This window comes from Carettochelys insculpta, chromosome 2, assembly GCF_033958435.1.
Source record: "Carettochelys insculpta isolate YL-2023 chromosome 2, ASM3395843v1, whole genome shotgun sequence".
Lineage (NCBI taxonomy): Eukaryota > Metazoa > Chordata > Testudines > Carettochelyidae > Carettochelys > Carettochelys insculpta.
Genome location: NC_134138.1, coordinates 125376858 through 125404004, shown reverse-complemented (window position 1 = coordinate 125404004; position 27147 = coordinate 125376858).

Genomic DNA, 27147 nt, shown 5'->3' with positions numbered 1-27147 from the left:
ACATTGGTGTCCCCAGTTTCATAGTGTCTTATGCAGCTGCATATTCATGTGTGCTTAGGGATGGCCCTTGGGGTTTGAGGACATTTTACCCTGGATGCATAGGTGCTGAGTGAGTTTAGGTGCCTACAGGAGTTGACAGGAGTTTTGTGTGTCATAGGCTGCACCCACACTATGAGATAAAATTTATATATAATAAATTTGAATATTTAATCTCAATATTATGAATTAGAATAAAGTGTCCACAAAGCTTCTTGAAACTGGACCCAACTTTTCTCCGTGTCAAATCTCTGCGTCCGCATTACCCCATCCAAGTTTGACAGCGTGAGCACTGCATTGTGGGTACTTATCCCACAATGTCTTAGCCCCAGTTGCTAGTGGGTGTTTCATGTTGGAATCCCAGAATTCCAAGCACTAGCCCAGAATTCAATGCATCACTCACTAATCAAGTGGAAAAAGAACTGGAGATCACACCATTTTCCTGCTGCAGCATTCCAGCATAAGCATGGATCCACAAATGCTCCAACTCATAGCACAGATTGTTTCGGCAACCACAGCATCTCTCACGCAAATTGCCCTTTGATTCCAAAGCTCAGTGATGCTCATCTATCCTACTGCTGCTGCTGCTGATGGTGATGAGGATGGTGTTTTGGAACAGCAATTGTGAGAACTGAGGTCCGAGAACTCGGAGCTGGTGGCTGTCATGACTGCATTGATAACAGCGAAGCAGCATTTTTAGACTCAAGAGACCAGCTCACACTGGTGGGATCACATCATTTTGGAGTCCTGGGATGACCAGCGGTGGCTACAGAACTTTCGCATGCGCAAGTCCACCTTTATGGATCTTTTTGATGTACCAGTGCCTGCCCTGAAGCACAGCCTCTCCAAAATGAGGCCGGCTTTAACGGTACAGAAGCGAGTGGCAATTGCACTGTGGAAGTTTGCAACCCCCGACAGTTATCAGTCAGAGGCAAATCATTTTGGGGCGGGCAGATCTACAATGGGGTCTGTGGTGATGGAGGTGGCCCATGCAATCTGTCGGCATCGCTTCAGGAAGGCTGTGACCCTGGGAGATATGCAGGCCATAGTGAATGGCTTTGCTTCCCAGGGGTTTCCTAACTGCGGTGGGGCACTAGATGGCACGCACATCCCCATCATGGCCCTGGCCCACCTGGCGTCAGAGTATATTAATTGAAAGGGGTACTTCTCCATGGTCTTGCAGGGGCCGGTAGATCACAAAGGTCATATTACCGACATCACCACTGGTTGGTCAGGGAGGATACATGATGCACACATATTCCAAAATTTAGGACTGTACCGAAAGCTCCTGGACGGGACTTTTTTCCCTGATCAGAAAATCAAGATTGGTGACGTGGAGATGCCCATTGTTATATTGGATGACCCTGCTAACCCTCTGCTTCCCTGCCTGATGAAACCGTACACGGGAGCCCTGGACCCTAGCAAGAAAAACTTTAATCACAGACTGAGCAGGTGCAGAATGATTGTGAAATGTGCTTTTGGATGTTTGAAAGCGAGGTCCAGATGTTTATAGACTCCTTGTACGTTTCTGAAGATAATGTCCCCCCCGTTATTACAGAGTGTGCTATTTTGCACAACGTATGTGAACCAAGGTGGGAGACTTTCCTGTCTATCTGGAATTCTGAAGCGGAGGCAATAGGCAGGGCTAATTCATAGCCGTCTACGCTGCCCTCCATCAGTCGCCATGCTCAGGGTGCAGCAATAAGGGGCGCTTTAAAAAACAGCTTTATGACTAATCTGTAATGCACATGGCACCTATGTACGTCTCTGCCATAATGCCAATAAATCAAACCGTGCCATAATGAACAGATGCTCTTTCTTGGTGGGAGGGGTTAAGTTGCAGTAAATAGAATGTGCTGTGCCTTCAGCACCCCTCCCCACCCGGTTCGCTAAGCGCGTGTCTGCTTGCGGACCAGGGGATTTCACTGCCCAGCTGTGCCTTCAACAGCACTAACCCTCCCCCCACCCAGCTGTTTTGATTTGTGGCCTCCCCCCACTCGACTCCTGCAGGACAAGAAATCACACTGAGCTCAAATGAACGTAAAGGGGAAGGAAAAATGTTTAGAAAAAAACAAAAACAAAAAAATAGATGTCAATTTCTGTGCTTCTGCAGGTTGCCAAAGAAGACATCACCCTCCTAAAACTAACCGATATGGAGAAAGAACAGCTACTTCTGCTGTGTGACCAAAAGCCTGGAAAGTTGCCTAAAATACTGTGTCGTGCCATGACAGCAGATCGCTATCTGGTTGCCTGGTGTGGCAGGGTGTGCTCCTGTGGAAGCCACAACAAGTCAGGCCTGCCCAAGAATCTTGTGCAAAAAAGTACAAGAGCTCCCGGATGAGGCCTTAGAGGAGATTTCCAAAAAGGAGAAGCGCTTTATCCCAAGAAACAGTAACATGCTGTTCTGAGGGGTACAGAAACACAGCTAACAAACCTGTACTTATGCAAAACCCTATAGCTATACTCACCCCCAACCCACTTCTGGCACGCAAAATAAAGATTTACCCAAATTGCTTGTTCCAGAGGTTTTGGGGACTGGCATGGAGGTGACCGGCATGGAGCGGAACACTGTGGAGGGACTTGGTATGGAGGGGACCGGTTCCAGGTCTATGGTGAAGAGTTCTGGGCTGTCTGGAACAACTTCCTCTTTCCCCTGCTCGTTGCTCCCTTCCTTTTCTCCATTGCTCCTTTCCTCTAGGCCATGCTGCTCCTCTGTGCTCACCCTGGAATTGATACCAGGACCTCCACAAATATCGTAATTCAGTTTGGACTCCGTGGTGGGGTTACTCCCCGTAAGCAGGGGGAGCTGTTGATAATAGTGGCAGATCCATGGAGCTGCCCCTGACTGCTAGTTGGCTTCCTGGACTTTTTGATAGGCCTGACAGAGTTCTTTAACCTTCACCTTCCACTGCATACAGTCCTGGAAGCAACCTCAGGCGGCCATCTCACGCGCCATGTGATCATAGATGGCCGCATTTCTCTCGACCACCTGAAGTCTCTTCGCCACCAATGGGTCTCCCCAAATAGCGATGAGATCTAGAGTCTCCTGGTGGGTCCAAGCTGGGGCTCTCTTGCAAGCCTGCGAAGTGCTAGTCAGATCACTACCCTGAGTGCTCACGACTGCAGTAGAGGACTACCGATAATTGCTACCGATGCGATGTGATGGCTACCGATGCTGTGCAATGTGATGAGCAAAGGGATTTTTTCATAATGGACATCCTTTTTATTTGCAGGGCTGGGCCACTAAATTCCAATTCAAATTTTAATTCAAATTCAAATTCAGTCCAAACTTCGCTGGCTTACTTTGACCTGGTCCTGCACACCTGACAGCATTGTACAACGAAGTGGCCATACTTGGAAGGAACTTTGTAAGATACATATGGGACATTTCTGGATGCTAACAAATTCTAATTATGGACATGGTGCTTCCACACGAGCCTTAATTCGAGATTTTAAATTCAAAATAGATGCTATATCCGTCCTGTAATACTGATATTCTGTAATTGGCATTTTGGCTCAATAAATTGAGTTAACGATATTACGTGAAGACAGTCACATTTTAATATTGACTTAAAGCCTTGAAATTTGAATGTATCTCGTAGTGTAGACACAGCCTCAGTGACCCCTAAAATTGGAACCTAGGCAATTAAACCTGGGCTAGAGGCACCTAAGTACCTCTGTGAAGCCCACCCACAATCAAATGAATGCATGAAGTCTCACAGAAATTCCCCAGCCTCTAAAATCTGAATAGTGTGCTCAGATGATAGTCTGGCCATCCTCAGAATTAATCACTGCACATTTCCTCAGAAGCAGAGGTATTAATCTGACAGGTTTCATTCTGAAGGGTATGTTGTGTGGTCTCACACAGAAAGCCCTCAGAATTAGAAGTTACCATTCTCTGTTCTGTTCTGTGGCCAGAAAGGAAGAACAGGGTAAAAAAATCCCACTGCATTTCATGCTTCATATTTTTGACCAACTTTTCTGCATTTACCCTGAGGTTATCGCATGCTGTATGTGGGCCCTTGCAGGCATTTTCATACCTTTTTTTTTTTTTTAAATCAGGTATTAATAATCAAGGATGAACAGTGACAATCTCAGATGCCATTATGAATCAGCAACTTTCTAAAAGAAATTCACTGCAGGATATAAGAAGTCCTGAAAGAATTTAGTTATCATTTCCCCCCTGGTTTTAATTTTTGGGTGGGTGGAAGGACTGAGCAGAAGAAGAGGTGTGATTTGAAGTTGCCAGTGGGGTTAATTCCTTGGCTGTTCTGTCAAATGTTAGGTTCCAGGACAGATATTTGTGTATATATGAACAACTGTTTTTTAATAACCTGCCAAGAAGCTATAATCTTCCCATTGCAGTCCCCCTGGGATTTAATTAGAATGGTTTTCCACAGCCTGACATGTTTATGGGGCATAGGTAAAGAGACAGTTCATAAAGCTGTCAATTTTCTGAGAAATTAAAGAAAAATTGGGTGGTTTAGTGCCTTGGCAATTCCATGCAGCTGATACTAGCATTGCAAACAATAATATCAAAGGCAACGTAACAAGATACTGATGCATTAGAGGCATGGGGGGGGTGTTAAAAATTCTGTACAAGGGCATTTGTCAGTTTGAATGCATAAAGAGAGAAACATGGAAAACAAAATATAAACTTGGGTAGCTGCACATTTGGCTTCTCAGGTTTCAGCAGCAAGAAGCTGAACAATAGTTTGTTCATTGCTTCAGCAGGAGCTGTAAGTTTCCCTCACCTAGGGCAAGCAGGAAAGCATGAAAACTGTTATGTGTGAGGAAATAGAGTTGTTGTCTGAGACCAGTTGCTGCTAATGTGTATGCTAGTCATTTACTAGAATCTCAGTATGCTGTCTGATACAAGTAAGGTGTGTAAAACCCTTGATAGGGAATCATAAAATTCTACTGCCTCCTCTTTTTGTAAAGAAGGAAGATGAGCTGTTCAGTGTGGATGGACATTTCACATCTTAAAAAGAGAGCAGAGGTAATTGCTAATTTTTATATTCAGGTATGAATTGTTTGCTCCAAACTGGCGCATGCCAACGCTCACCCCTAAAACATTTCCGTACAGTGTGGTATGGGGAAAAGCCTATTAAGTATCAATTTTTGCCCTCTTTTGCACCTTGCTAATCCTGATGACTTCAGTGGACCTGCATGGGTGTAACTGAGAAGAAAGTATGGCTTTAAATACACTCATCCCTCATTAAACAAGTACTTTACTTATGAGGACTCACTTAAACGAGGGACACATATACCTACCTTTGTTCGCTCGAGTGAACTCCCCGCAGCTAATATGAGCCTTATCTCACTGCCTGCGGTTCCAACCTGCTGTACTCTGACACTCCCCCACCCATCCCATGGCCCCAACCTATGGTAGCCTGACCTCCCCGCCACCCCACAGACCAGCCCCAGCCGCCCCACCCCCCCACCCCCTGCCAGCCCACAGACCGGCCTGGCAGCATGACCACTGCCAGCTCCGTGGCCCCAGCAGCCTTAACCCCCCACCAACCCTGCAGAGCAGCTTGGCAGCCTGATGCCCCCCATGGCCCTGGCAGCCTTAACCCCACTGCCAGCCCACAGTCTGGCCCTGTGGCAGCCTGACCCCCCTCCTCCTGCCAGCTTACAGACTGACCCGCAGCAGCCTGACCCCTCTGCTGGCCCCTCAGACCTAACCCACCGCAGTCTGACCCACCTCCCATCGGCTACACTCCCAACCTGCAGCAACCTTAAAACCCCCCTCACCTGCCCCACAGACCCTACTCACCAACAGGTTTTAACCCTCCCTCCCACACATGGCCCCAGACTGCCCCCAGCCTTTAAACTCCCTCCTCTCCCCAACCCAAGGTTCTCTTACCTTTCAAAAGCAGCACCACCTGCTGCCAGTCCTTCACCAATCAGAGACTTCTACGTGTGTTTTAATGGGAATTTAGCATCTCCCTTATGAGTTTTCTCCTATAAGCAGAAAGGTGGGAACCAATTGTGCCCGTATAGCAAGGGATGAGTGTATTTACTATCTTCAGTACCACACAGTACATGTTATATTTGACACCCTCTCCCCTCCCCACACCAAGGTCTTTGCATCTGTTTTTTGCAGCAAGATGCATAACCTGAATCTACACTTTGCCTTGTGTGAAACTTCTATAACAACACGGATGCCAATTGATTTAAAATGGTATAAAACCATTGTGAGTAAAAGCCTCTTACTGTATAATATGGTCAACCAAACCCCTGAGAATTACAGTGGGATTTGACATTCTGAACTGAAACTGATCCAGCTCTGTGTATGATATCTAAGAATAATCCCATATATTGATGTACTACCTTGTGTCCTGAAGGATCCCAAACTGGTACTGAAACTAAGGGCACAGTCTTACAAACAATTCTTTGTGGGTCGCAATTGGCACCACTGCAGAGCCATTGAAGTTTACCTACAAATGGAAGTTTGCGTGCAGGGATCTCATCACTGCTGAAGGGCAGCCACCTGAGAATCAAGTGGAACAGTGCTTTTAACTATCACAGAGCAGCTTTACACAAAATGCTAGGGTGGGAGAGAAGTGAAGAATACTGCAATCAACAGAAACTACAGAAGAAAATTACATAGAAGAGGAAAGTAGGGTAAAGGATGGCTACTCAGGTGAAAGAGTTACTTTGAGATCATTGTATGCCTTTGACTTTCTTAGATGCCCTCTAGTGACACAGTTATCTAAAGCAACCTATAGGTTACTTTAGGTGGATCTACTCTAGACCTGAAAGCCAATCTTAGATACGCAATTCTAACTATGAAAATGGCATAGCTGGAACTGATATATCTAACATCAATTTATCAGACCATCCACACAGAGGGAGGGAGGTCAACGGGAGAAACTCTCACAAGAACAATGAGTACCAGAGTTGACTGTTGATTTGATTTAGCATGCCCCTACTATGTACATGATATTGAACCCTGGAAGATCGACCCTGATCAGGTGGATGTTCTGGTAAGTATAGACATACCCTTAGATTTCCAAAGAAATGACTAAATTCCTTCATGAGAGATTCAGCCCAGGGACAAGTATAAAACCTTTATCATAAACTAAGTTGTGCATTAGAACCGACCCAGCTCTGCTCTGAGAGGTTGGCCTCAGAAACCAGATTTATATGCTTACCTTCCAATGTTTTTTTTACTAAAAACTGGTTTCTTTGTTAACATTAGCACTCTTCAGTTTACTCAGCCTTTGACTTTTCAAAACTAAGACAATGTGATTTTACATTTAAAATGTAGCTCACTCTCTCCTTGCAAAGGGATGCCAGCTAGTGAATCATTTGATACTCCTGATCATATATTTAAATGCCTCTTTTCTGACTATTCTTGGTTGTGGCCCATTTTGTAGTTTGTTTATAGTATTTATATGGAAAGTTGGCAGATCCCAGTTGCAAAGAGACCTCTTAATAGATTTTCCACTATTCCAAAAACAGAAGAGACATTTGAGCAAGATTTCAGGTTTAATATTTAGCTTACCAATAACTGGAGGAATATTGGTGCAGATCCCCATCTGGTATAAATTGTCAGAGCTCCATTGATGTCAGTGGACGATCTGCCCTGTCGATCATATTGCCTGCTTACATAGACCTTGATCTTCTACCAGGGAGCAAGTAATTAAGAACATATCTGTACAAGAAATTGTTTTGGGAAGTGATGAGAAAAGCATATTTTCTCTTTGCATGCCATGGGATTTAAATAATCTCAGCATTTTTCCTTAAAGTTATATGGAAATCTGGCATTGGCTAAGTTGACGGCTGTCTGTGACTACCGAGGATACAGTAAAAAATAAAAACACCTGTATTTATGGTTACCTTGTCTTCCCTGCCTTTAACTACATTTGTTTATTTATTTACCAGCTACATATTGTTAAAGTCTTAACTTGGGATCTCTCTGGGCCAGGGACTGTCTGCTATTTGTTTATACAGTGCCTAGTACAATCGTAAGTTGACCCTCGTTTGTCATCCTTAAGCGTTACCACAATAGCAAGGATAATTAATCTCTTGCCACTTACTGTGGATGGTTTTATTTGTCGACAGTATGTTCTTCTACCCTCTTCTCTTTCTGTTTTGCTCCTCTGCTCTGCCTTCTCTCCTTTCTCTTGTGTATTTATCTTCATTAAGGTTTCTGCTCTTTTCTCCTTCCCCGTTCAAGTCTCTTCTCTTCCCAGCTTTTTAAATTATAGTCATTACTCCTTTAAAAGATATTGTAAGAAGCCATCAGACACAGAGTTTGTGTGATGTGTCTCTTATAAACCATAAGCCACCTGAGGGAGAATACTTACTCAGCCCAGAACATCATATTTTTGTTTCTTGCAAGAATATTTAACTTCCTGTCTTTTTCTCATTTCTTTCTAAGTTCCTAACATACTTACTTTTTTTTTGTACTTATATGAAATAAAAGCTACCAAACCATCAGATGTAGTTATTGTTTTATATTCCAATACGTGCATGATAAAAAGGGAAAATAAAAGTTTATGTGCAGAGAATAAAAAAAGAAAGGAGTAGAAGTCTAGGAGAGTCTGTGCTATAAGTCAGCAAAGTAACACAGAGATTGAGTGCTGATCAAAGAAACTCAAAAATTGTTTGACAGCATTTGATTTAGAACAGGCACGCTGGGAAGTCTCCTGTAATAATTTATCCTACCTTTCATTTGGAGATTGCTGAGCTGTCTTGAAAGAATTCAGAGAGTGCCGAGTGTGGCCACTCTTTTCATTTATGATTTCAGATGATGGGATGCAATGTAATGTGTCAATGTGTGATCAAGGTGTCACTCTGTGTAAGTACTGCTCTAGATGACTTTTTTTTTGTTAATAAATCACTATGAAATGAACGTTCATGGTGAGAAACAGTTTCCTCTATACTTCATGGGTCTGATGGAAAAAAAAAGTGTGAAACAGAAGAGCCACACACCCTAATTCTGCATAGACTGTACATTGCTTATGTAGTAGTTTTCAGTCTATGGCTGTATGTTGTTTCACTCTGCCTGCCTGCAATGGGAGCCTGAACAACTTGACATTATCCTGTGTCTGGCTCCAAACCCTTCACCATGTGTGTTTCTTCTCTCGTTTTTAGGGCACAAAAATAACATAAACTAACTTCCATATCTTTTAAACTGGTAACATAACATTTTCCCCTTATCCTGGAGGATAAACCTGAGAATAAGTTCTTATTTCAGGCCTGCACCCTATGAATATTTAGTATCAGCAGCTATGTGGTAATCAGCCAATCACCACCAGATTTTAAAAATCAGAACTCAGGACCTCTTGAAATCAAGGGTTTGGCTTAAAAATCATAAGACTTTAAGAAATAATAGAGGGGGGGAGCGGTCTGTTAAACTTTTGTTTTTTCAGTCTTGAAGGCTCAGATTTTCAAGTTTTGCTTTATAATAACAAGGGCTAGAAACTTACTTCTGGTTTGTCATAGTGAAAGCTAAGATTCTAATTAAATAACTCCAGGACCTGAGGCTTTAAGAAAGACAGCAACTACTGCAAAACCAAATAGCAAAAGAACATCAAGATTGTCAGCAAGGCAATGCAAGTCTAAACATGCTCCTTTTGGTAAAGGCCAACTACTCTGTGGCAACAAATCCAAATCCAATACACTGGACCATTTGTAGGGTGTATGTTTTTTATTGCAATAGATCCCCATTCTGGATGCCCTGAAGTAGTCTGTATGAATTCAGTACGGCAACACAGACAGTGGAAATGATAACTCTCTTGTTTACCCTGATGTGAGTTCTTGAAAAGATTGTGAGTGACCATGGAACTAAATTCAAGTGCAAAGCATTTAAACCATTTGTCATAAAAAAAAAAAGGTGTTAGATCAGCCCCTTGCCATCCTGCCGCAAATGGATTAGTGGAAAGGTTTATCCAAATGTTTAAGCAAGTGATCTGTGCTATGTCTCTGGATAAATATAGCTTATAATACAAGATTGTGAATTTTGTGTTGGCTTCTTGCAATGCACTATATGCTATAGCAAATCAAATACCAGCAATGCTGTTTACAGGATGTAATGTAAGGTCTTGTCATCTTAAAGCATGGTCAAATAGTCACACGTGTTTTTCATGTGAGAAAATAAGGTTAAGAAATAACTGAGAAAATTCACAGAAAAATGGTGGGAATACATCACAGCCTGGTTCTTTCTGTCTTACTGGACAAAAGTGGCAAAGAACATATCATGGGAAAAACAGGTAAATCAGCTTTGAGCACAGTTTCCATGTGATGGTCTCCCTACTGAGACCACTGAACCTACAGTGTAGCTGCAGAGAGCGACTTGAGATTGCACCAGTTAGCCCTTAGTCTCTGATTCTCCTACAAGTGATCTTATCACTACAGAGCTGGGTGATGACATAGTTACACCAGAAATGCAGATATGGAGATCCTTTGTGATGATCCAGAGAGAAGCTGCAGTGCACATCTCTGACTTAGTTTGTAGCATGTTGTATCTTCCATGGTACTAATCTATTTGTAAACTTTAAAAAAAAAATCTTTTCCCATTAAATTAGGAGGTGTTTATTGTGTATAGTTGGGGTCTCTCTAGTAGCCTTCATTGTCTTCTCTCTTTGAGAAGCTACTAAAGCTCTGCTGCTGCAGCAGTATATAGAGGTGTTTTGGTCTTGCATGTTGTGTATAATTAGTAAACAGCATAATTTGGACCCCATTGCATTTGTGTGCTTCCTTTGTACAATTTTTGTGGAGTGTGGAGTGAAACATACAGGAAACATCTACCTTCCCACTGTTTTAGAAAATCCTCCTGTTTTAAAGCATTGCTAAGTTTTGCAAATCAGAGGTGAAGACTATCTTCTTCTGTTGCTCTGTATTCTGCATGTGAAGCAAATCCAGCTTGCTTTACTTGAGCGAGTAATCTTATTGACTTGAATGACCCATAGTAAATAAATCTCTTCTGTTTGGACTCAGGTCTGCAAATATTTATGCATGCACTTAATTTTGCACACTGAGAAGTGCCGTTGATTTCTCACAGTACATTATGTTAAAGAGATGTGTAAGCCTTTGCAGGATTGTGGTCTTTGTGACCAGTCTTGAAGCTCTGACTTTTCTTCCCAATAGATCAGGATTATTTTGCTTAAAATAGTTTTGTAAAAAAACACATCAGGTCGTTTTTCTGGCCTTTTATTGTATGCACATGTGATGATGTCTTCACCTCGCACTTGCCTAGAAGGTGTTAATAAATATCAGGTGGGCCAATTAACCTATTCACTTTTCCGCAAAAATTCTGCATATTTTATTTATCAAAATCACACCAGTTTCACTTATGTTTCATAATTTATTTAAACTATGATACAGGAAAAAAATCACAATAATTGTTCAGCATTTACTAATCACATAAAAGTTAAGTTACAAATGCTTGGTATTTGTATTCCATTGTGTACTTGCATTCCAGTTATAATCCTGGATTTTCATGTAAATTACTTTACAGAACACCAAAGCATAGAATGTAATGTTAAATTACTCAGATGTTCACACATGACAGTCATACAATTTTGCTCATCATTGCCCTGCGGTTTTTTCAAAATGGATGAGTCTGGTTTCATCCACTTGGTGGCTGAGACATTTGATACAATGCAATCCTTACAAACTGCAATACCCCTATGCAGCCTGAGCTCCTGAACTTCTCACTCTCATGGGCTGGCTCAGCATTCAATGGTCTCACAGTGTCTCCCCGGGTGCCTGGCCAACACACCAAATGCTCCCCCCCGCCCCGACTTGGCCACCACAGAGCTATGGGATCTGATCAGTGTATGGGGAGAAGAATCTGTTCAGTCCCAGCTGCCAGTGACCTGTAGGTACTGGGACCTTTACAGGCACATCTCTTGATTCTTGTATGAAAAGGGCTATTAGCGGGACATGCTGCAGTGGAGAGCCAAGATTAAAGAATTCAGACAAGCTGATTATAAGGGCTATAATGATTATATAATATACAATAATATAATATATATAACCACTATAAAGATGCTTGAGAGAGTCATCCTTGAAGCCCTTTTTGCTGAAGACCGTGCACTGATGGCACAAAAGGAATCTGATCTCCAGCTCATAGTCAACAAGTGTGCTGATGCCACTCACCTGTTTGGTTTGACCATCAACGTAGGAAAGACCGAGGTACTGTTTCAGCCTGCCCCAGCATCTGCTGTTCTCCCCGCTTCAATCTTTATTGAAGGAACAGAGTTAAAAACAGTAGAGAAGTTCAAGTACCTTGGCAGTGTGATAGCCAATGATGGCTCCCTTGACAAAGAAATCAATGCCGGAATCTGCCAGGCCAGCCGGGCACTAGGACGTCTGAGAGTGAGGGTATTGAATCAGCACAATATCTGACAGTCCACTAAACTGAAAGTGTACAAGGCGTAGTCCTGACCAGTCTCCTGTATGGCTCTGAAACCTGGACCTTGTACAGAAAACATGTAAAACTGCTGGAGCGCTTCCACACAGACAGCCTGAGGTCAATACTGCACATTCAATGTCAGGACAGAGTTATGACCCTGGAAGTCCTGGACAGAGCAGGAACCACAAGCATTGAAGCCATGATTCTGAAAGCCCAGCTTCACTGGACAGGGCACACCATACGAAAGGAGGAGTCAAGAATCCCTAAGCAACTCCTCTATGGTGAACTCTCCCAGGGCAAAAGGAATCAAGGTAGGCCTCACAAGAGGTATAAAGACTGCGTGAAGGCCAACATTGCTCATGCTGGTTTAAAACCAGATCAGCTAGAGCAGCATGCAAAAGATCGAACAGGCTGGCGTGCTCTCGTACAACACGCATATGACAACTTTGAAGAGCAGTGACGCGTACGCCTCATTGATACTCGTGAGAGGATGAAAGCAACAGCAGCAGCCACACCAACAGAGCCAGGACAGTTCCCTTGCCCCCACTGTGAATGCCCATGCCGTTCAAAGCTTGGATTCCCCAGCCACATGCGAGTCCACAACCGATGAGCTTGTGCAAGCTCAAGACGTCATCGTTGGACACGATGGACTACCTATATATATATAATAGATATAAGCGCTATAAAGAATCAAAGCTTCAGTGCTTCACCAAAAACCTGCTGTTTCTATAAGAAGCTGGACGCTCTCCACAGTGGTGACCCCACCTCAACCACCAAGAAGCCCCTGGATACTTTGGAGGCCATGGAGGAAGTAGATGGGAGGACCTAACATGGAGGATGAAACAGTAGATGAAGAAGTTGAGGTAGACAAGGACCAGGGGCTCCCCTTGGGGCAGCTGAATGAGTCTGTCAACCAGGAACTGTTCTCCACTCCTGAGGGACATAACCAGTCTGAGCAACCACTTGCTGGGGACCAGGAAGCAGGGGATGAGACACAGGATAAGTAGCTGTGCCTTGTGGAGTGCGGGGCTGAAGGCACAGAAAACAGCGAGAGGCTGGCCGTGTTTCTGTGAGCTGCATGTAGCCCTGTGTTAATCAATATGGCTGAGCAGGTTATTGATGCTTGCTGTGATCTCAGTGGAATCCTGTGGAGAGAGGCTATTGTAACTTTTCATGAAGTACGTGTAAATTTTCTGCCACAGGTTACAAAGGAGCGCAGCTCTGTCCCCTCCCCCTATTGCAGGGTACTAGCTTGCACCATCCATTATGCAGTTGGGCAGGAACCAAAGCAGAAGATAGGTGGGCCGAGCAGGAAGAAAGCCATTATGAGGCTTTTTATATGGGCCAGGATTCATGAAGCTGCATGCATCATGCACCTTTCCAGGCCACCCAGTGTTTCCCAGCTGCTCAAGGTAAGCAAGGAAATCAGGGCACAGTTTCTCCAAACTAATGGCTTTTTATATGGGCTATATATCCAATGTCCACAAAGCCACCCGCTGCATCCTGCACATTTTCCAGAATCGCAGTCCTCCATAGCAGAATCTGATGTGTTGCTCAGGCCACCTTGAGCAGGGAGATGTCTGCCATGATGTTACCTGCTCGTGGAGAAGTGTGACATAATTAGAATTATGCTCCCGCAGAGGAAATTTCTAATCCCACCTGCAGTTTCTTTGGTTCATAGGCACAGGCACCTTCAGCACCAACCAGAAGTATGTCGTTCTGTTGATGTACTCAGTGGTACATGAACTTGCCAGTGGTCCATGTTGATGTCTGTGAAATGTGCCTGGTGATCCACAAGCACCTTCAGCACCAACCAGAAGTATGTCGTTCTGTTGATGTACTCAGTGGTACGGTGGACCAGTGCTAAAATAAGAAAACGTGTGTCATTTACACACCCCGGCTACCCCAGCTGGGAAATCCAGTGTCCACAAAGCCACCCGCTGCATCCTGCACATTTTCCAGAATCGCAGTCCTCCATAGCAGAATCTGATGTGTTGCTCAGCACACCCGCAACAGTGCAGCTCCAACAGTAGACTTCCCTACCTCTGAACTGATTTACAACTGACTAGTAGCAATCAGGAGTCACCAGCTTCTACACAACAATTGCCACATGCTTCTCCACCAAGAGGACAGCTATCATTCCAGTGTCCTTGAACTGCAGTTTGGAGGCCAGCTCAGCACACAGCTCCAGGAAGCTTGATTTATACATCCTAAAGTTCTGTTGCCACTGGTCTTCATCTCACATAGTGATGCAGTTCCACCACTCCGTGCTGGCTTAGGGTAAAATTAGCAATGTTCAGAAGGGTGCAGGCCTTGTTTGCCCCTGAGCTAGAACATGGAATGAGGGCACAAAATGGGGCAGTGAATGGGATGATTGACAGAGACAGCTAGTGAGGAATGACTTAAATACCCCAGAAGGGAGAAACATGGATCCAAGTCAGGAAGGAGCTGCCAGAGTTGCTGTAGGGCAAGCAGTGAGCAGCAGAATGGGGCCTTGGGCCTGGAAGAAACTAATCTCCTGATTGGCCAGGGGGCAGTGCTGTTAGTGTTGAGTGAACGTGATGAGAATAGAGTTTATCTTGTTTGTTTTGTTCTGTCGAAAGGTTAAAATTGGCTTTTAATCTCAGGGGTAACTACAGCAGTGATGGGCAACCAAGGCTAGTGACTGGGCTGCATGAATGACCTGATTCAGGCTCCATCCTACTCATCCCCATCCCACACAGAACTTGAACAGCTCTGGAAGGGAGAGGCAGGAGCTGGGATGAGCAGAAATCAGGGGATTTGTGGGGCTTCAAAAGCGCTGGGATGGAGTGGGAGGAGTAGGAAGTGAGGAGCTCCAGTGCAAGGTAGGTGTGTTGGGGAGGGGGGCACAGCAGGGGTCCCTTGGCTGGAAGTGGAGCCTTCATGGGCTGCATGCAGCCTGCAGGCCACAGATTGCCAACCACCGAACAACAAGCTTCAGCAATATAGCTTTTTCTATTTTAAATCAGAGTTGCAAACCTTAGATTTACAATATTATTAAAGTAAATGTGCACTCAGTTAGAATAAGAGATTCATCTTGTGAGCATGTGCATTTCATGCTACTTAGCTCAAATGTAATTTTAAATGTAGTATTTAGTGTTTTCCCCCTCAGTTCTCTTTTGTAAATTGCATCCATCAGGCTCCACTAATTTTCATTTCATCTGTTTAGTTATAGAAATAGGATCGTTAAGTAGAAACTGAACCTAATTGTTTGGACTGCTGGAAAGAGAGATGCATCCCAGTACAGTGGAAAGTGATTCCTCTCTATTGCACTTGTCTTTGTCTTCCTTTGCTTTCTATCTCCCTTCAGGGCTAGTGCCGTGATTTGCACTGTCACGTGCTCATCTGTGGTGCTGCACCTTTTATTTCTGTATAGCTACTTCGACACTAGAAGCATCTGTCTACAAAAGTTACTGTCGGAAGAGATGTTCTGACAAAACTGTGGACAGATTGCACCTATACATAAAAGCAGATTGATCTTTTCACTTGCTCTGTTGACAAAAGGGCCCCCGGAGTGTCTACATGGCTTTTTTGTCAACAGTTTCCATTGACAAAATGCATTTTGTGTGTACGTGCTCCGTGAGTTTTGCCGACAAAACCCCAGTTTTGTCAACAAAACTCTACAGAGTAGATAGAGCCTATGTGATTGTTTGACTTATTTCTTTTCTTGACTCTTTTGTTTTTTTTTTAATGTAGTTCCTCCAAGCAAGCTGCTGATCGTTGGTAATATTAGAGGTTTTATTTAGGCCTACAGATACAGCACAGAAGCTTTGCAAGCATCCCAATAATGACCCCATATATGTGGCTAATTGGTATCATTACCTTATAACAGCTTCTCCTACCAGTTAGGCCAAAACATTTGGCAGTCTAAGAAGTGTCATTGTGCCATATCCTTAGATATTTTCCATGTGCTTTTTCCTGTTATCTAGGAATCATATTTCATTAGCCAATAGGTGACTTATTGGAGCCTCCTTTATGTATTTAACACTGAAAAAAAATAACTGATCAGAGTGAATCCTGACCTCTAAGAATGGCTTTTCTCTGGAAGATCAGAGATCAGTCTCTGTCTTGCAGATCCTCTGAACCTTTATGCTAAATTCAGAGTATGCAATCGAAAGTGCATTTTTTTTATTAAATGAAGGAGACCAGATAATCATTTGATTTAAAATTACTGCCCTGTTGATTACAGAAGGACAGCATGGTGTTCCTCCCAGTGTACACAAATACAAGTATGTCTAACTGGAGTGAAATCATTCTGTGTTTACCACTTGACAAGTGCCGTAGTGAGGGTGGCATATCAGCTGGTCCAACAGGTTGTGTGACTGTCACACTGGAAAGGGTTTCAAAATCTACAGCAGAAATAAGGGGTATTTATGAGGAAGAATGCAATAAAATAACCTGTTTTTCAGTGGATCAGAGGAAAGGGCTCTGAACACGGTCTTCGGAGGAATTCAACAGCATATCAGTGGAGATAAAGTGGATATAAGAAAAATGCCACGTGTATGGAAAGCATTAGGAAAGGTCATATATTTCAAGAAAGAATATTGTTTACAAGGAGTGTTAATAGGTTTCAGGGGAAATGTTAATTTTTTTTCCTGACTGAAATAGCTACTGTAAGTTTTTAATGGTTAATCATTCATTCTTGAATTTTTATATTAAGCATTTCATATTACTTTATTGACTTAACTTTTATGCTCTTCTTCATTTTGACAGTAAAGAATGACCAGGCAATACTCTTTGAAAATTGGAGACCATTTGCAGCTGCTCTCTGCTGAGGAAAGTGAATAATAGGGTGCCCTCAAGGAATTTCAAAGGTATCACTCAACAGAAACTTTTGTGTCTGAAGAAAACTAGATCATTTTATCATGGTAGGCATACTGATATGTTTGCTTTAATAAAATGCCATATTTCTGCCTTTAATCTCTTGTCAACTAGCTATTAAAACCCCAAAGTGTATGTGTGCAGCACATGTAAACACTTGTGGTTTTTGAGGTTGCCACAGATCATAATAATAAGGCATGTAATTTGTGTTTTGTGAACAGCCTGTAATAATTTATAGAGTAATGGAAAAAAGAAGCAAAGAAGGGTTTTTCCCTAGGTCAGTCCAGCAAACTGATTTTATTTGATTCAGTGACCCATGCAAATGGCTTTTAAAAAATCACCTTACTAAACCTTACAGAGTACTATGAAATGACAGCCTTTGAAATTATGATTATTTGTACCATGTATATAGAGGTGAGGAGCTTACTTATTAGTATTACAAGGTAATTCTTATGTGTGGTCCTGATTAGTTCTCCCTTCCCCAGCAAATCAGGCCTCCATAATTTTCAATAATGTGGCTGCAATGAATTGTTCTTCCAGTTATGTGCCCACAACTCACATGTCTTTTCTTGGCAATAAATTGAAGGCTCAGAATTGTCCCTGCAAAAATGGAGGCTTGATCTGAAAATGAGGGCCAGTATTTATTCTGTAATAATTTTTGTGGGTCTACTCATGAAATCTTTATACTGTGTTTGCTTAAGCAAGACTTGATGGAGGTTTGTCTGAATGAGAACAGAGAGATGACTTGAGGATGTGGCTCTAACCATAATAATAAAATATATTTATTTATAAAGTTATTTTTTACATACTTGGGTGCCCAGGGCATTGTACAACATAATACAAATTAAAATATAAGAAATATGTTTTTTTAAATAATGGTCTGAAAATCACCAAAATGAAAACAAATAAGTGATTCCATTTCAAAAACAATAAAATTGGGCTACCGATGGTCATAAATCTCCACACTTTTGAACTGAAAACATCTAGAGGTTTTTTTTCTTTTGGTATTTGTTGAAGTGGTGGAGATGAATCAAGATGGATTTTTAGGAACCTACAAGCTTCACACCCAAGGGTCTTCCACAGAGAAGGCACAATCGCTTGCTGATAGGAGAGATTGAGATCCCTAAAATTCAAATGGCCATGGAGGAGATACCATTGCCAATGAAGCTGAAGGATAAGATATAACTTGGGCCTGTACAACTAATGGTTCTCTATATGATTTGTTATTTTGTATAGGTCTGTTTTGGTACCTTGTGTTCATTTAATCTCTATACTTAAAGAGTCCAAACCTTTTCAGTTGCTATTACGGACATTTCTCCATGCCTCTAATAATTTCTTTTCCCCTTCTCTGGATCTTTCTGTTTCTGCTGTGTTCTTCTGCAGATGCGCCATCAAGGGCCAAAGGAAGTGGCATGCTAATACATGGAGTGAAAGATGCTAATGAGGCATGGATGCAAATTCCCCGCACCTCATTAGCATAACGTCACATGATTTGGAATCCGGAAGACAGCTCTTCTGGACTCCAAAACGCTGTGTGGAAGCGAGGCTCCGGGGGGAAGGGCTTCCAGAAGGAAGTCCTCCTTCTGGAGGCCTCTTCTTCCCAAAAATTTTCGGGGAGAAGGGCCTCCGGAAGAAAGACTTCCTTCTGGAAGCCACCCCAGGGGCCACGCTTCTACACGGTGTTTTGGAGTCCGGAAGAATGGTCTTCTGGACTCCAAATCATGTGATGTTATGCTAATGAGGCACGGGGAATTTGCATCCATGCCTCATTAGCATCTTTTGCTCCATGTATTAGCATGCCACTTCCTATGGAAGTGGCCTGTGTAGAAACGGCCAAGATGTCTAACTGTATTATCACTTATTTTCAGTATTATTCACTCTCTCTCTTATTAGACCCTGGCATTGTGTTTGCCTTTTTGACCACAGCTGCTCATAAACAGTATGTTTTCACTGACCTATCCACAGCTCTTTTTCTTCCTTCAGGGGTTGCAGCATTCTGTCTTTTTTCCTGAATGGAGCAAGCCAATTTAAACTTCTTTATATGTATGAGTAGTTCAGATTTTCATTCTAATGTGTCTGTGTCTGTGTTTGAATTTCCTCTGCTGTTACAGTTTCCTCTTCTGTTGCACATAGAATCAAAGAATCATAGCGCTGGAAGGTACCTCAAGACATCATCTAGTTCAGCCCCCTGCTTCAAGCAGGATCAGCCCCAACTAAGTCATCCCAGCCAGGATTTGTCAAGCCAGTACTTAAAAACCTCTAGGGATGGAGAGTCTACCATCTCTCTAGGCAATGCATTCCAGTGCTGCACCACCCTCCTGGTGAAGTAGTTTTTCCTAATAGACAACCTACACCTCTCCTTCTGTAACTTCAGACTGTTGCTCCTTGTTCTGCTGTCTGTCACCACTGAAAACAGTTTCTCTCCATACTTTTTAGAGCTCCCCTTCAGGAAGCTGAAAGCTGCTATTAAATCACCCCTGAGTCTTCTCTTCTGTAAACTAAATAAGCCCAAATCCCTCAGCCTATTCTTATAGGTCAAATGCCACAGCCCCTTAATCATTTTTGTTGCCCTCCACTGAACTTGCTCCAGCAAATCCACGTCCCTTCTATACTGGGGGGACCCAAAACTGGACACAATATTCCAGATGCAGCCTCACCAGTGCCAAATAGAGGGGAACAACAACTTCTCTAGATCTGCTTGAAATACTCCTCCCAATGCCCCTCAGTGTGCTGTTATGCTTCTTGGCTACAAGGGCACACTGTTTACTCATATCCATCCTTTCATTCACCATAACCCCTAGGTCCTTTTTCACTGTACTGATGCTTAGCCAGTTGGTCCCCAGCCTCTAACAATGCTTGGGATTCTTCCATCCCAAGTGCAGGTCTCTATAGCTCTCCTTGTTGAACCATATCAGATTTCTTTTGGCCCAATCCTCCAATTTACCTAGGTCATTCTGTATCCTATTTCTACCCTCCAACATATCTACCTCTCCCCCTAGATTAGTGTCATCTGCAAACTTGCTTAGGGTCCAATCCAGTCCCTCAGCCAGTTGTTAATAAAGAAATCAAACACCACAAGCTCCAGAACTGAGTCTTGGGGCATTCCACTTGAAACCGCCTACCATCCAGATATTGAGCTGTTGACCACTACCCATTGGGCCCGACCATCAAGCCATCTTTCTATCCATCTTATTGTCCATGTATCCCATCCATACTTCTTTAACTTATAGGCAAGAATGTTGTGGGACACTGTATCAAAAATGTTGCTGAAGTCAAGGTATATCACATCTACGTATATCACATCACATCCATAACAGCTGCTATTCTGAAATAACTTTGTGACCATCTACACAATGCAACCACAATTTTGAAATAATTTTGAAATAGTGGACAGCTTATTTTGAATTTGATAAACCTCATTCTACGAGAAATAGTGCCTATTATATCAGAATAGGGACTGTGTAGGGAGGGAACACGGGCTATTTGTGTCCAAGGGCTCTTGTCTGAAATAGGCTATTTTTGTGTCCGGATGCTCTACTTTGAAATAAGTTATTCTGGAAAATTTCTTCTGGTACAGCTTATTGCAAAATAACACTGCTATGTAGACATAGCTACATTGCCCAACTTTAAGTCCTTCTGAAATTCTTTACCATCTTCTCTAGTCTTGACTAACTCATGTAATTAAGAGTTGTTCACAGATCTTAACATCTCACTGCTCCTTTCCTTTTTCACACAATAAATATATTAAAAAACAAACTCACTAAATCAATTCTTGTGACAACAAACTGCTTGTCTTCTTTCAGGTTAAAATTTGACCATTTACTCTTATTCATAAACTAGTTTATAAATCATGGAGCATTACCTCTAATCTATGAATACTATTTTCTGAACCTCTTGTGAAGGACTTGATCATAGTGTTTTGGTGGTTCAAATAGATTATATATTTGGGATCTTATATTTTATTTGCTGTTATTGTGACTCCCTCAAGTAATTCAATGCATCCGAGAGCCGTCATCACCCTCTACAGAAATGTTGTGTTTTTATAATTCTTCTTTTGAATGTTTTGCAAAAAATACACATGTACGCATCAGGACAGCTGTTTTTCAGTCTAAATGAGGCAGCGAGGGTGCCTGAGCCTGGGTTTCCCATGTCCTGGCTAGTTACCTTAACCATCCAGCTGTAGAATTCCTCTGATTTTTGCCTAGGCCCCAAAACCTTCCGCATGTGCTTGGTTTGTCAAAAATGTGCCTTTTTATTTTTTTCAAACATTCCTATGTTGTCCTTTGTCTGACTCATTCAAAAACAGAGTCAGTGAAGCAAAACTAATGAAGGAGTGTGAGGATCACTTCATGGGAAAACTGAAACTGCAATGTCTGCCCTTTCTGGGCAAGTGATCTGACAGTAGCAAATGACACTGTTCCTAAATGCCATGGCTCTATAGTTCATTCAGAATAAGATACATTTTTTTAAAAAAAGTTTTTTGGAAATCCTAGATTGAGCAGCTGTTGACATTTCAGCCTTACTCATTATCATAGCCCTGACCCACAGCCCTTGCTGACATGAGTAATCCCATTCATTTTGGTGAGACTACTTGTGTAGGAAAGGGAACCTTCCTGGAAATAAGTGAGGTGTTAAAGGTTCCAGTCCTCATATTCTTATGGAATATTGAGATTGGGGTGAGTAGGAGAGGACAGGAAAGATGGTCAGATGAGTAAGGCATTGCCTTGGGACTTGGAAGAGATGGCTTGGGCTCCTGACTTTACAACAAACTTGCTGTGTGACTTTGGGCAAGTAACTATGGCTATGGCTACACTACGAGATAAATTTGAATATATTAAAATCGATTTTATAATGCCGTTTTTTCTAAATTCAATTTTGAGTATCCTCACTTCCCACAGGCTCCCAACAAATTTGACATATTGCTTCCACACTGGAATCACCAAATATCGACTGTTGCAGCAGTGCATTGTGGGAACCTATCCCACAGTTCCCTCAGCTCTGTGTTCTGAGCCAGGAGCAACAGCGCTGTCAGTTTCCCAGGTCCAACAGCTTGGGAGACCCAGGAAACTGACAATGCAACAGCCCTGGTCAAATTCCTGGTTCCCGCTAGTACAGTAAACTCTCCATTTAATGGACTAATAGGGCTGTCCATTCTTCCCCATAGCCCCTGAAATGTTAGGGTTTACTCCTCCTCCCCTCAGACTCCCCCAACCCCAGTTCCATCCCAACTTCCCCCCAAAAATCCTCTTGAAAACAACCCCCCTGGAACACTGCCCGCCCAAAAACCCTCTTAAAAAATCCCAAACCCCAGCCACTCACTGGATCTGGTGGAAAAGCTGTTGGAACCTATAGGTTGGGTGCCTGCCCAGGGGCACCCGGCCCTGTGCCGGCTCAAGTAGCCCAGCAGCGGGGTGCCTGGCCCCATGTGTGGCTCCAGCAGCTCGGCGATGGGGTGCCTGGCCCTGTGTACGGCTTGAGCTGCTCGGTAGCGTGGTGCCTGGCCCCACTCACAGCTCAAGCTGGCCAGCAGCAGGGTGCCTGGCCCCTGCCACAGGAGTGAAGCAGCCTGGTCAGTTTCCCAGCTCCTGCTAGTAGCAGGGAGCTGAAAGCCAGGTGCAACAAGTGTAGCTTTGTGGGATAGATAGGGGACACCTGTGAAGGCAAATAAATTTGATATTAGAACGTGGCACTTCCACACTGGCCTTTAATGAACTTCTCAGTTCGAAGTTAATGCTATAACCCATCAGGTAACTGCAGTGTTGTAATTTCGAGATTAGTGCACCCCAAATTGAGCTAATGGTGTTTTCAGTGAAGACAGTCACTGGTAACGTTGAGCTAACTCTGTTAAATTTGAATTTCTCTCAAAGTGAGACACAGCTTTTGTCTCTCAGTGTCTCCATTCCTTGTCTGTCAGAAATGGATGATAAGACTTCCTGTCACCCATTGTGTGTTCACCATGTCTATTTAGTGTTAATTCTGTGGGGATGAGTTAGCCTCTTGCTCTGTATAAATGCAGTGCCTACCACAATGAAGTCTTGATCTTGGTTGATGCCTCTAGGCTCTAACATAGAAGAGATTTTTAAAAATGATATAGTGGATGGTAACCTTTTTATTTTTTCAAATCTGCCCTCTAAGGCCTTGAGGAGAGAGTTCTCTGGTCTCAATTAGCCCTACTTTTGGTACAGGCCCTGCGCAAAACAGGCCTATAACTGGGATGTCATGGGGAGTAGTTTGCCTCAGGATTGAATTACAACGTACACCTAAAAGGTGGGCAAAAAGGGTTGAAAAATGTACAGGGAAATGCACACAGCACCAAGCTCACACTGCATCTGGCACTAGCTAGTGCTATCAGCTTACTTTCTTTGATGTCCTGTCCATTAAAATGGTCAGGAGGTGTGTATTTTTCCCATCTTCTTAGTGCAAAGTCTTAGTTTTGCTTTAGCTTCATTTTTGCAGTCGGAACAATAAAATAAGCACAGCAGACAACTATGTTTCCATCACCTTTTCTGCACCTACCCATTTCCTTGTCTGCTGGCTCCAGAAATATAACATGGATGGCAAGAGCCTTCTGTCTCACAAATGTCCAGTGCTCCCATTGCCAGGATGAGAAGAAGAAGCAGTAAACAAATAATACTCTGAAAAGGGGACAAGAGTTTGTTGAGTGGCACACAGTGACAGACCAACTGTGGGTTCTGTTCTGGAAAGCAGACAGCTAGTGAGTGGGACAAAGAAAGAACAGTCTAGCGGGACAAAGATAGACCTCTAGGTACAGAAAGGCTGTGTCTACACTAGAGAGTTTTGTCAACAGAATGCTGTCGACAGTAGTGCAGTGTAGACACTTCTGTCCACAGAGATGGCTTCTGGTTGCTGGGCAGCCCTCTTTGCAGGGCTGCCATTCTGCTTTCCGGCAGCAGAGGGCAGTGCAGTCTGGCAGTTCTCTGTCAACAGAGCAAGCTGTGGGTAGATGCAATCTGTCGACACAGTGCGGTCGCGATTTCCCTGTCCACAGTAACTTCTGTCGACAGATGCTTCTAGTGTGGACATAGCCAGGGTGTATAAACAAAGAAGCAGTGAGTGTAAATAGGCAGCCATACTGACTGTGAAAGCATGTGAAAGCAGAGACACAGAGAAACAGCTTACTCTGCACTGAGGATCTATAGCCAGTAGAGGGAGTCCAGGTGCAGCCAAAGCAATGTGTGAAGTGCACATCCGGCAGAGGGTGATCAAACACAGATAGTGCATAGTTAAGCCCTGCCCTCTGGCCCGTGGAACAGACAGCTTGCAGGAGGCATGAAGTCTACCAGGAGAACAAAGAAATGGCACTTTTTGTAACCAGTGTTGGTGAGTCAATGTCCTCTGGTAACCATGAGTGGTGCACCTCAAACATCTTGAGCAATTTTAACCTGCAACCTCTTTCTGGATGGACAAGTTTCAGCCTTGCTGATAGTGATCGGTCCAAAGGAGTACAGACTGCTGCATGACTGTGGTTTCCAACTATGCCTGGAACAGCAATTAGTGCAGCAATGCAGAAACATGTTTCTGCTACTCCAGCACTCATCACAGAACAGTGGTAGTTTCATCAGAGACAGCAAAGTGGAGAGTCAGGAACACAGTTTGTTTGTGCCGTACATTCATTCTCAGAACATTGTCAATGTGTACAAGAATGGATTTTAGAATCACAGACTCATAGAGCGCTAGAACAGGAAGGGACCTCAAGTAGTCATTGAGTCCAGTTCTCTGCCCTCTTGGCAGGACCAAACACCATCTAGATCATCTCCGATAGGTGTCTGTCTAACGTGCTCTTAAATCTCTCCAGCACTGGAGATTCCACAACCTCCCTAGGTAACTTATTCCAGTGTTTAACCACCCTGACAGTTAGGAAGTTTTTCCTAATGTCTAATCTAAACCTCTCTTGCTGCAGTTTAAGCCCATTGCTCCTTATCCTATCCTCAGAGGCCACGGAGAACAATTTTTCTCCCTTCTCCTTGTAACCCTCTTTGAGGTACTTGAAAACCACTATCATGTCCCTTCTAAGTCTTCTCTTTTCTACACTAAACAAGCTCAGTTCTTTCAGTCTTCCCTCACAGCTCATGTTCTCTGGACCTTTAATCATTCTTGTTGCTCTTCTCTGGACCTTTTCCAATTTCTCCACATCTCTTTTGAAATGTTGTGCCCAGAACTGGACATAATACTCCAGTTGAGGCCTCATGAGTGCTGAGTACAGCAGAAGAATGACTTCTTGTGTCTTGCTCACAATACTCTTTTTAATACATCCCAGAACTATGTTTGCTTTTTTGGTGACAGTATCACACTGTTGACTCATATTTATCTTTTTGTCCACAATGACCTCTAAGCCCCTTTCCACAGTGCTCCTTCCCAGACCATCACTCCCCATTCTATATGTATGAAGCTGATTGTTTATTCCTAAATGGAGTACTTTGCATTTGTCCTTATTAAACTTCATCTTGTTTACCTCAGACCATTTCTCCAGTTTGTCCAGATTATTTTGAATTATGACCCTATTCTTCAAAGCAGTTGCAACCCCTTCCAGCTTGGTATCATCTGCAAACTTAATAAGCGTACTCTCTATGCCTGTATCAAAATCATTGATGAAGATACTGAATAGAACTGTCCCAAAACAGATTCCTGCAGAACCTCACTTTTTATGCCCTTCCAGTGTGACAGAGAACAATTAATAACTACTCTCTGAGAATGGTTATCCAGCCAGTTATGCACCCACCTTATAGTGGCTCCATCTAAGTTGTATTTGCTTAGTTTATGAATAAGAAGATCACACGAGACCTTGTCAAATGCCTTACTAAAGTCTAGGTATAACACATCCACCGCCTTTCCCTTATCCACAAGACTTGTTATCCTGTCAAAAAAAGGTATTAGCTTGGTCTAGCATGATTTATTCTTTATGGATCCATGCTGTCTGACACCTATCACCTTATTTTCTTCTTCCAGATGTTTGCAGATGAATTCCTTAATTATTTGCTCCATTGTCTTTCCAGGCACAGAAGTTAAACTGAGTGTCTGTAGTTTCCTGGGTTGTTCTTTTTTTCCCTTTTTATAGATGGGCACTATGTTTGCCCTTTTCCAATCTTTTGGAATCTCTCATGACTTCCAGGACTTTTCAAAGATGATAGCTAAAGGGTCAGAAACCTCCACTATTAGCTCCTTAAGTATTCTAGGATGCATTTAATCAGGCCCTGGTGACTTGGAGACATCTAATTTTTCTAAGTAATTTTTAACGTGTTCTTTATATATTTTATCCTCTAGACCTACCCCCTTCCCACTACCATGCATTATGTTAGGCATTTCTGCATTGGACTTCTTGGTGAAGACTGAAACAAAGAAGTCATTAAGCACCTCTGCCATTTCCAAGTTTCCTGATATTGTTTCTCCCTCCTCATTAAGTAGTGGGCCTACGCTGTCCTTGGTCTTCCTTTTACTTCTAATATAGAATTACTTCTTGTCACCTGCATCTGACGAAGTGGATCTTTGCTCACGAAAGCTTATACTCATGCATTTCAGTTAGTCTATAAGGTGCCACAGGACCCCTCATTGCTTTTGCAGATCCAGACTAACACGGCTACCCCTCTGATTCTTGTTAACCCTTATGTCTCTAGCTAATTTGAGCTTGTTCTGTGCCTTGGCCTTTCTAATCTTGCCCCTGCATACACACTTTGTTTGCTTTTATACACCTTTTGTAATTTTTCCTACTTTCCTCTTTTTATACAACACCTTTTTGATTTTGAGATCATGCAAGATCTCCTGGCTAAGCAAAGTCAGTCTTTTACCATACTTTCTAGGTTTCCTATCCAGTGGTTTAGTTTGCTTTTGGGTCCTTAATTACGTCCCTTTGAAAAATGGCCAACTCTTCTCAGTTGTTT